This window comes from Balaenoptera borealis (genome assembly GCF_965194805.1).
Source record: "Balaenoptera borealis genome assembly, chromosome: 4".
In the NCBI taxonomy this organism is placed as follows: domain Eukaryota; kingdom Metazoa; phylum Chordata; class Mammalia; order Artiodactyla; family Balaenopteridae; genus Balaenoptera; species Balaenoptera borealis.
In genome coordinates, this window is record NC_138861.1 from 126,939,054 (window position 1) to 126,951,268 (window position 12,215).

General features: G+C 35.1%; 1 long non-coding RNA gene across 4 annotated transcripts in view; it reads left to right on the top strand.

The window, feature by feature from the left end:
* The first annotated feature begins 1,477 nt into the window (after positions 1-1,477).
* LOC309627612 overlaps positions 1,478-12,215 on the top strand; it is an 83,375-nt gene continuing 72,637 nt past the window's right edge. For all 4 annotated transcript variants that reach the window (XR_014243850.1, XR_014243851.1, XR_014243852.1 and 1 more), the window contains exons 1-2: positions 1,478-4,230; positions 5,581-5,651. This is a non-coding gene — a long non-coding RNA (uncharacterized lncRNA). The remainder of the gene's footprint in view (positions 4,231-5,580; positions 5,652-12,215) is intronic.

Here is a 12,215-nt window from a genome sequence, read left to right on the forward strand (position 1 = left end):
TGCACCCATCAAGACACTTATCCTTTCATAGAGACTGGGAGATAGGAATGCTACATCCTTTAATATTTACATTTCAAAGACATGATTTCAGGTTCTTGAGAAAGACAGCCTTGGGTTGTAAAACTGGAAAGTAGCTAGAAGAAATGTTACATATATTTAAAAGGGGCAGAGAAAGAATTAAGTTTTCTAAAAGTAAATGCTCTAAAAAAAGAGAGGTCAGTGATCTATAGTCAGAAACAAACTTGTCTAAAGTTTAGTTAATCTAAGAAAAACATTAAGGCAACTTGATCAATGCTCAAAGAGTGTAATGGATTCATACTTGTAAATGGAATTTGCTATTTTTGCTTCCTTACAGCTCCAAACAAGAGGCATCAAGTACTTTGCTGGAACGGTAGAACCCAGCAAAGGAAACAAAACTTGTGTTTATATTTGTCTTTCAAAACAGAACCTTGTAAAAAGACTATAGGCAAAATAACATGGTGTTCCACTGCAAAAACCATCTGCTTGAGATGAGACCTTTCTTTCTGAACTGCAAGTTTTCCCTAAATGCCATAAAATAGGACAAATCATCAAAAGGCCATAAGAATATTTTTTTTTTTCTCACAAAAGGAGATAAAAGTCCTTCCTCTGTGGGAGTGTAATTTCAGGGAGAAATTTAGTTGGGATAAATTTAGTTGGGATAAATTTAGTTGGGGAAATTTAGTTGAGAGAAGATCCATCTCTTTTGAGTGAGTTTCCAGTGACCACCACCCACCCTTTTCTGCCAAAATTGGAAAAATCTGATAGTTTTCAAGAGCATTCCAATGAGAAAGAATTTGCTTCCCATTTGAAACTCTGAGAGAAGAGAATCTTGAAAAACACACAGTGCCAGTGTGTAGCGACTGCAGGAGAGGTGGAATGGCTGAGATAGACAGGGAGAAAGTCCAGGATAATACCTCCTGTTTCTCATGACCTGGTTATGGTCTGCAGGAAACTTAAATGTTCTTTCATGCCTCATTGGGAGAAAAAGGTTTAGACAAACTGCATAGGCAAGTGTATCTAAAAAGTTTTGGGCTTTGGATAAGAAGATCCCAAAACATGGAGATCTCAAAATTAGGGGCATTTGGGGTAGTTACATACACTGGGAGTGGAGACCTACACACACCTAGAGGCAGATCCAGACTCATTACATCCCTGGTGGATATCAGTAAGGATTTGGAGAAGAGTATAGGACCAGAGATCCCTTCCAATGACAATTTGTAACATTCCCCCAAAGCTAGGGGCCATCTAGAAAGAAAAAAATATGTATATAGGAATAGAATAGACAATGTAAATGGGTATGTTTTAAACTGCAACATATGCAGCATTCTGGAATCAAAGGGGGAAAAAGAATTAAACTAAAATGAAGTCTTACTAAATCAAAAATACAATGACAACCTTTATATTTTTTAAAAGTTAAGTAATTATTAATATTTGGGGTGTATGCCTTTCTCTAGTATCTTGTTATTTAACAGAAATTATTTTCTAAAGTATACAGTAATGTAAAACTAATAAGGAATGAAAATGATCCATGCCAAGATATACTTGATTCAGTTAAATAATAAAAATACTGAAATAAATAATTACTGGTGCCCACGCCTTGCCGGGCTCAGGGCTAGAAGCTGAACTTATATTATTTTATAACTACCTGCTGGTGTTCTGCTCAAGCTTCCTTCCTTCCATTTGTATACATGAGCTACTAACAATTATTATGAGTAACATTAATTTTTATTGTCGAAATCATATGCTGCAGTGATTTCAAAATAAAATTACTCCTGAATCATTTTACATTAATACAGCATTTAGGGCTGAATTCATGGGCATGTGACCAGTAAAAATGCAAGAGCATAAAGCCATGCACTGAGAAGGACCCCAGGCCTGATTAAGGCTCCGTCACTGTCTTAACATTCTTAATAATGTTCTTTATCTCAGAACTGCTGTTTTGCAAGTGAATCTAATGGGGCAGTGGAGTAGCTGTGAGCAAAGGAGATACATTCAATATGTGTGTCAGGCATTCCCTGTCATCTGATTTGCATATGGGCTCAGGAGGCCCCACGAGCACGGGATTCCTATGGACCCATGATTTATAGGAAAAGAGTTCAGCAAGATTCAAAGCAAGTCCAAGGTAAGCGTGCGTGAGTTCTAGGACTGAGGAAGCCTGGGTACTAACAATGCCGAGAAGCCATGCTTTCCACCTGAAACGGAACTCACACCGAAGGCAATGGGGTTCTAAGAAACACTGATAGCCAAGGAGCCCTCTGTATTCTTTCTTACTCATATATTACTTCCCTGTATTAACCAACCACTTATCCTGATATTGATGACATAGAAGGAAAGGGAAAGATCACCCAACCCATCACTCCTTTCCCCTTCAGTTCTTCCTTACTCATCATCAGTAAGCCAACACTAGAGGGTGGTGGTTGACTGTGCGTGCATAAAGAAATAAAATAAAAACACTTGAGTTTGTTTTGTGTAGTGTTTCCACTGTTCGGGTAAGAATGGTGTACATATATACGTACAAGCTAAGACATACAAGTTATGTAATTTGGGGGGTACTGCATATGAGTAGAAGATTCTTGTATTTGCATGTAGAACTGGCATTGTACAAGATAAAAATGAATGGTAAAGTTCATGTTAGTAGCTTAAAACATTAATTTTTCTTTACTTAGACTGACATTAAATAGCAAATTGAAACACCATGAAAAGTCAGAGAGAAACCGCAGAAAAAATGGGAAAACCTCTGTGTGTCAGTACCTTGAACAGCACATTTTTCCTGCATGTTGAACAAGGTCCTCCACAGTTTCATTTCTCACTGAGCCCCACAAATTATGTAACTGATCCTGACAGCATTCTGTGTCAAAAATCTGCTGATTCCTGGATTGTTTTGCTCCTACTAATACTACATTTTGCTGGTGAGGTTATTAGCATTCTAATAAAAGCCAACTTTGACAACATCAGAAAGTAGAAGCACATTCTCCAAAGCTACTGTTGAACGATTAAACATGTTCTTGACTTTGGAAACCAAAGTTGTTTAAAATAGCTCCCTTGGGGCTAATTGAAGCGTTTGATGTCAATTCTCCTTCTTCTTGGGATTCATATGTTCTAAAACATTCAATCTAGCCCCAGACAGGCAAACCAGAGAAAAAAAAGATTGTGCCGTGTTTTGGCCTATAAGTGGAACCCAAGCAAATATAAGATAATTTCTCATTGACAATAAAATCGTAGAAATCTTGTCTATGTAATTCTCAGTAGCAACATAAATAAATTTCAAAACTGGACATCCTTTGATAGAGACAACGTTGCTATTTATATTATAATATTGCTTTTTATCAAAATGATACAATTGAGATATCCTACAGTATTACCTTTGACATGTAGTTAATAGCGAAGTCTTTCACTTTTTAAATGTTTCTGAAACAACTCTGACCATTATAAAAATCCTTTGAAAGTGTCTAAGCACTAGTTATTACAGCACCTTGAGATGCAGTTTCTCACACAAATGCTGTGCAGCACATGCTGGCAGAACACTTTTGCTAAGAGAGTCACCAAAATATAAGAAACACACATTCCAGATGCCTGTTGGTCCTGAAGTAGGTGACAGCGATACTTGTTCAGAGGTTCAGACTCCAAGACTACATTTCCTGGCAAGGAACATGTGTCCTGGAGCCCATTTGGTTCCAAGTTTTTGAAAGAGTTGAATTCTTATCAGTATCTTAGCACTCCCACACCTGTTCTCAGATAATGTCACAGTCATAATCACAATCAGAGGCTCCCTGCTGTTATAGCAGATATATTTTACAAGGCTGGAAGAGAAGAGATAAATAGAAAATCATGAGTGATGTTTATAAAGAAAAAGATGTGCAGTGTTTCTGTGTTCTGTCTGAAAAATAGACAAGAACAGGCATGCGTTCGGCAAGCTGCCCAACACATACTGCATCGTGCAGAAACTGCTGGGTTGTGCATAAACAAGGAGGAGCTGGGTTGTACTGGGAAGCGCTGGGACTTAGAGACCTGTCAGATGGGCACAGCTCTAGGGAGGGGGCTCAGGGTAGTGGTGTTGGCACATGTCACCTGGAGGATGGCTGGATGCAGCAGCGGATGGCTGTGTTTAACATAACACATTGCATCAGATGCCGAGGTTATGGACTGGCTTCAGAGTCAGTGGTTTCTGTTTCTGCATCTAGTGAAGTATCAGGTACTGATATAAAAATTGTAAGGTTTTTAAATAAACCTGTTCACACTGCTTTCATGTGTGCCCTTCTGTCTTTTCTTTAGAATATCTAATGAATTGTGCCAATTACAAATAATTTAGTTGGAATTAACTAATTAATATGTTGTCCAAGTATACAGAATTCTCTTTTTTATCTTTGCTCTGTTTGTATTAGAGGCCCGATAGGACCCCTAGATCTGTTTATTTTTAATTTATTTTTAATTTTAAAAATCACAGTCAACCATTTTTAACTGTACAGTTTAGTAGTGTTAACTCTATTTACATTGTTGTGCAACAGGCCTCTAGAACTTTTCATCTTGTGAAACTGAAATTCTATATCTGTTGAACGTCCCCCCATTCCTCCTTCACTCCCCACAACCAAGCCCCTGGCAACCACCATTATGCTTTCTGCTTCTATAAGTTTGGTTGATATACTGGAACCATACAGTATTTTTTGTGACTGCTTATTTCACTTAGTATAATATCTTCAAATTTCATCCATGTTGTAGCATATGACAGGCTTTCCTTTTTTATAAGGAAGAGAAATATTCCACATGTGTATGTGTATGTACCACATTTTCTTATTCATTCATTCATTGGTGGACCTATGGGTTGCTTCCAGCTTTTGGCTATTGTGAATAATGCTGCCCACCCTAAATCCAAGATGATCTCATTTTGAGGTTCTTACCTTAATTACACCTGCAAAGATCCTATTTCCAAATAAAGTCACATTCACGAGTACCAGAGGTAAGGACTTGGGCATGTCTTTTTGTGACCACTAATAAACCACTACCAACATCGTGTCAGAACTGTAATATAAGAAGTTAACATAATGTCAGCCTAGAATAAGTGAAACCTTCAGAACTTGGCAAAGGCAAACTCAAAATCTTGCCGGGACAATTCGGGATGGTGGGAAATTCAATGGAAAAGAACATGAATTTATAGTTATTAACTGTGTGAGAGAAAGAAAAAGACAATCTTCACAACTTAAATAAGAAAAATATTGTTTAAAATATTTAGATTAAAAAAAACCACATTCCACTGCTGAAGCATATCCTCTTCCAAATGTCCATTGAGGCAAATCAGAACAGGGCACATTCCTCTCTTGATTTTCTTTCTCACCATCTCTCAGTCATTACCATTCCCTGTTCTCTTTCTTCTCTCTCTCTTTCTTCTCCCCATCCTCCTTTTTCTCCTCTTCCTCTTTTCTTATTTCTGTTCTTTCTTAATTTCCATAAATGCAAGCAATAATATAAGATTAGGACTAGATGATTAATGACCTACTGGCTATTTTCTATGAAAAAGTAGTATATGATTCTAACAGCTGGTTTTGTTCCTTTCCTTTCTCTTAGAAATAGTGTTTCAAGATGACAGTTCTCCTGAGAAAATACTACTATATAATATCTTACTGGCATCAAAAGAAGTAAGTTGTAACTTTAATTTTAAATAGAAATTTAACCTTGTCTCAGTATACTAAGCTTTTCCATTACTTTCTCTGTTATGTTTTGATCAATATCTTTCCTCTATGTATCTTTGGTACAATACCTTTGTGTTCGAACTTAGGCATTTCATGAAACTGGTCCTTTGTATTTGAATGTATTTTTTCTTTGGCTTTAAGCAAGGACTTATTTTCCTGAGACACAAAAATGGTGTCTTCACTCAATTTTTTACCTTGTAGCTATTTACAGATTTATAGTCCAGTGAGTTCAGTTTTTATTCTACAGTTTCTGTCTTGAGTTTTCATAAATTTAACATTCCATTATGTTCAAAAATGGACACACACAAATTCTCTAATCTTACTGCACAAGTTATAACAAATCTGTTGAAAAGAAATTAAGAAAAAAATAAATGTATGACTTTGACTTGTAGCAAATATTATTAAAAACTCTACACATCAGAATTCTTTCAGAAAGTTGGATATAAGACTTCTCAAGGAAACTCCCTGGTCTCTGCATCACAGCCGCTGTATCCCTGGAGTTAACCCTTGAGCCAGTGCCTTCCAGATCCTCCAACTAAACAATTGTTTGTCCAAAAATTTTTTCTCTTTAAAATAGCTAGAAAGGTTTTGTTATTTATTACCAGTTATATTTTGATCTAATATCTAGTACCAGAAGTGATTTGGGGCAATAAGTCTTCTAGATCTATTTATCCAAAATTAGAATTTATCCACTCCAAAAAATGTTTGGAGGTAGCAAAGCTATGCAGTTACCACTGAAAAATGAGGCCTGGAGAGTAAATAACAGGCAGTTCAAACCTTATTTAAATCATTGCCTTGTCCATTTGAAATAATGTGCATTGTAAGGCATGGGTCTAATACACTGGAATGTAACAAAATAAAAAATAATATGGGGTTAAATGGCTGCTTTACTTCCAATAAATACCAAAATCAGATACAGAATTTAATTTTGTGGACTGCTGAGTCACAAAATAGATCGAATTCATAGCCACACCAGTCTATTATGGGGAAGTAAGAGCAGTAGATTGGGAAAGAGTGGGGTGTTCTTGACAAGCAGAAGCAATGTTCCTTCCTGTCATATGAGGTTGGTCCTGTTTTCCATGAGGATTGTTGGGACATCACATGGAGTAGTTTCTTTGCAAGGTGATATCAATTTTCCTTATGATTCTTGACTAAAAACTACAATCAGAATGAGTTATGCTCCAGGAGTAAATTACTAAATCAAGCCTAAGAACAAAAGAGTTACATGCCAGAGGGATTATAAGATTTTGCTAATTCACATTGGTGATCCTGAAATGGGGGACAGATGCTGATGGTACCAAATAAGGGATGAGAGAATATAAATAGGTATTTTCTTATGTATTTATTACATATTTGAGTGGAGCACAAAGTTAAAAAAAAAAAAAATGGTATATGGCTGAGCCAGATTGGGAAGAAAGCTGACGTGCTACTTGGCACCTAAGACCAATCACATTCAATATTGAAGTCAAGCAGGTTCTCAGAAGCACAAGTAACTTGTGTGAATAAATGGTTCTTACTCCCAGGGTGTTTCTTTCATGCCATTAACAGTTCCTTAGTCCACGTAAGTCTTCACAGAGACTTCAGTATGATAAGGTTAATGGTTTACAGTTGTTTTTTCATGATGTGATGACACCTACCAGAAATAAACTGCCATAGCCCCATTGGATTATCCTCAACAGACATTAAGGAAAGAAAACTCCACAGTGGGCAGCACTTGGAGTGGTATATCTGTTTTGTTCTGTTGTTTGTTTGCTTTGTTTTGTTTTTATTCTGCCTTTGAGGAATTTCCAGCCTGAATCATAGATCTGTACTCTTAGCACAGACTATTGGGGCACACATATAGATGTTCACAGATTTGAAAAGAACAGAAGATTGATGACAAGTAAATGAAGGAAAAATTCTGTAGATGAACCACCCGGAATGGACTTTGAGTCTGTTCCATGTGAATGCTCACCAAAAACAGAAGATTGTCAAAAATCAGGTAGATACGGTAACCCAACTTTTGGATGTCCATCAGCCTTTTCTCTGAGTGATCTCATTACTCAGTGGGCTTACAATTTAAAAAGCGATATTAGAAATAAAGATCATGTCTGGGTTCAACAACGTGGGCTTTCTTTCAACCAGGCTGATCTAATTAATGCCAGTACTTAGTAATTAGCAGGACAGAAAAATGCTGAGCACTAATATGGCACTGCCATAGGACATAGACTGGGAAGAAGAAAGAGCCTAAAAATCAAGACTGTATGTGTGTATATTCTGATGAAGGTAAAGACCTTGAACCTTTTAATTCTACCAAGCCTTTGTCAATAGAAGCAGCTCTTCCTCCCTTGTCTGAGGTGATTACTTTACTCTTGCCTGAAGAAAGGGTAATAGCCTCCTCTAAGGTAGTTTTCAGACAGGAGACTGCTGATTCAACTCATTCCCTCACCATGCAAGCCCAGGGGATTCAGGTACTAAGTCTGACTCAGCCAGACTCACCATACTCATCAAAAGAATTGTGAAATTTAGCTAATAATGTAGACAAATTATGGGGAATATGTATGGGAGTGAATTCTTAGTGTGTTGGATCAAGGTGAAAAAAAATAATCTTGGATCAACCTAAATTTGTTGACACCATGTACTAAACAGAAATTCTGTATTCCATGTATTAGAGTTATATAGAAATGCCTGAGTCACTTTGACTGGATGCTTGACTGAATCCTAGAACCAAAAGTAGTCTATACTAAATAAAGATGATATGACAGAGCTTCCTTGCTACAGTGTAGAAGAAGCCATCCAAAGGCATATGTAGATAGGAAGGCGAGAGTGTATCATGTAACAACTGCTCACATACCACTAAAATATATATTTCCCTTTCTTGTGATCATACTTCTCTCAGTGTCTCTATCCACGAATTTAACTTTTTTGATTATCATGTTAATCAGCACTGACTGATTCTGATTAAGAAATGTTTATGATTTTAAAAAAGTCATTTTGAATCAACATTCAGACAGTGGTCTTAAGCTGATGGAATTCATTGGTATATCCACATATTCCCCACCAATAAACAGCTGGCCTGATGTGGGTGACATGGACTACTAAATATGTGTTACATGAAATGACAGACATTGAAAGATTGAGGTTCAGACTCACAGGATACATTGTATTTATACCAAATTCTTATTGCTTTGGAAAACTAATTCTAGTTCCACTATCTAAAAGCATATTAAAATTTAAAGGCTTTTCTTTTCTTCAGAATCCAACTTCTGTTAGCTATTAGACGTTATTAATTTATTATGGAAGAAGTGGAGATCGTTACTCTATTTTATATAGTATAGTGATCATATTTAAATCTTTCTCTGTAGTTTGAAAGTGCTTCTACCTACTTTAGCTAAGACAAAATTCAGCATCATAAATAACTTACAAAGGAACAAAATGATGTTCAGAGTAGTTCTATCGTACACCTAAGTCATTTAGCAGATGATCAGAGGCTTTTTTGCTTTAATAAAAATATATAAGTCCCCATATTCAAACTTTTAAATTCTATCAAGTATATTCACATGTGTAATGAGAAAAAGTGATTAAAAGTCCATAATTTATTCTTCAAGAGTTGATGAAAGGAATACATATTTTAAATTCAAAAGTGTTTTTATTCATTATTCAGATAGAATAATAATTTTTACCATAATTTTGAGTACATCACTCTTCTTTATATAATCATTAATGGAATAAAGAAGAGATTTTCCCTGTAGCAAATTAGGTTATGTTATGTCAGTGCTATGCTTTTCTCTAAAATATCTGGTCTTAGTTATTTTGGAAAATAAATACTCAGAAGAAATACATCCAACTAGATGAACTATTGACCTCTTCTACTATGGAAATTCCTATATATCTTTGTTGTATTATTACTTTTATTATTTTCATTCTTTGATGTCTAAGGGAACACTAAATTGTCACAGTCTCTGTTAACAAAATAAAGGTGAGTAGGTAAAAACATCAAGCAGAGATTGGTGCTCCACAAAGTTGGCGTGTATGATAATTATTTTTTCCCCCATCAGAATTAATTGTTGCCATATTTAGAGAGAAACTGGTATAGAAAAATGCCCATGAAAAAACATCATCAAGATTCAGTAATTCAGTGAGTTCCTTAATGTAAAGAAACCGGATAATTCTTTGTAGGACTCTCCACCGCTTTTATATTACCTGGTCCATAATAGATGACTGACAGATGTTTCTCAAAACTTTATGACAGCTATATTTTGCAAAATGTGGTTCCCCTCTCCATATTTGTGACCACATAAATAAAGTTAACAATTGATTAATATGATTAATTTTTACTAGATTCAAACAACAGTTCCCAGCATGCAGTAAGCATTGAATAATTCACCAATGAAAACAACTCTTAAAATTCATGCAGGTATACCACTTCACTACATTGTCCCATACTGAAGCAAAAATTTTCATTAACTATTCTAATTAATCTAAAATATTTCACATGACCAGCATCCCACTCATTGCTGCAGATTATGAAATACACCAAAAGGTAAAGAGATGTTAGGCTTAAACTGCAAACATTTATTCTTCCAAATGTGTGATTATATATTTAAAATCAGCTAAGGGAATAAAATTAAGGATGCATCCTAAAATACAGGAGTTCTCTTATGAAATGGAATTTCAGCGATATGAAAACTAATGAGGTGTGCAATGACTCCCCTGTCATTTTTAGACATGCCTTAATAACATGGAAATATTAAGGTAGAAAAACATTAGGGTATAATTAGGAAACAATTTCATTTTAAGACGGCCACTAAACATAAAGAAGAATGTTATTAGTAGTGTAATGCTATGCAGAATACCTTTCATTTATATGACACAATTTGGCTGTGCCTATCACTTTGATATGTATTACATCAGATAGTTTAGGCATTTATAATTATCAGTGCAAATTTGTAAAGTAAGGAATGAAAGTTAGTTGTTAGATAGGGAATAATAAAATATGGGAATAAAAAGTTTTCTATAAAATAAAAGTTCACTAGGCAGTTTTGGGGTTGGTTTTAATTTATCTTAGTTATAAAGTAAACACAATGATTTTTTTTCTAACATCTTTATTGGAGTATAATTGCTTTACAATGGTATGTTAGTTTCTGCTTTATAATAAAGTGAATCAGCTATTCATATACATATATCCCTATATCTCCTCCCCCTTTTATACTTAACAAAGGAAATAGGGGAAATCTTGATAAATTTTATAAAATAATAGGCAGTATGGTGGCTATTTGTGTTTCATTTTTCCCTTACGTATCAGAAAATTGGAGATACCCTGTACTGTGTTTGTAACACTTTAGCAGATACTCTTAGAGATTGAATCTATTTTAATCTAGAATATGCCAACAATTAAACATGTGTGTCTTCTAAAATCTGACAGCAATACAGAACAATTGGTTAAATACATTTATTTCATCAGAAACCATTCAGTCAGGTGTATTTGTTAAATCATGTAGAAAAATCAAGTAATATAATCCATGCTTTAATTTCATTTAAAAAAACATTTTATGAATTTTATAAAAAATAAATTTAAAGTTTTAAGTTGCTAGTTTACAATTAAATTTAGGTTCACAGTAGATATTTCTCATAGCTACCATTTGCTTGGTCATGAATTCCTAAATGTAAAACTAAAAAGAGGGACAGGTGTAGAGGTTTAGCATATGCCTTAAGACTCTGTTTTATACATTCTCTTAACCTCCAAAAAGAAAAAGGAATTCAGTAAGAACCTATATAGTGTTTTGCATAACAAGAGCTTAAATTAAAAAAATGATTATAAAGGGATATTTGGCAATTGAACAAGCAGTTCATTTAAACCCAATATATCTATGCTTATATTAACTAAGAAAAATATACATCAGGTCGTACAAGAAAGTTTCTACACTCTCTTTTTCATAGGCCATACAAAGAGAATATGTTTTGAGGGCTAAATCTCTGGAAAACATCTGCATCCTATTTACTTCTATAAACATACCATAGCGATCTACCTCTTCCCTTTTCTTCTCACACATACCTAAAACCTATGTTCCCTCCCCCAAGGCACACCTTTTCCTACCAATCCACTGAGTAATTTCCAAATACCAGATCTGGCTAAATATTTTAGGTAACATAGATTAACTGTAATAGCTAAAACTAGCTATAATAGTTATACATAGTGCACATATATTATGTGCAAGAAAAATGTGGCTTGCTTTAAGGAATATTTAATACAGTATTCCTCCATCCAGAATTATTTTCCTACTGTTGCCTAGAGAAATTACTTACCTTTTAAAACTCAGCTCAAATGTCACCTTTTCTGGGAAGCTTCTTTGCACTTCTGTACGTACATAAGTGCCCCCTCCCCTAATCTCTATTCTCATAACTCCCAGTAGGTCTTTGATGTAGGCTTCCAACCAGGACTGTGGGAAGCTCACAGGCAGGAGTTTTATCATCTTTGTGTCCACAACACCTAGGTTGGTCACGGACTTTTTCTAAATACTTAATAAAGTT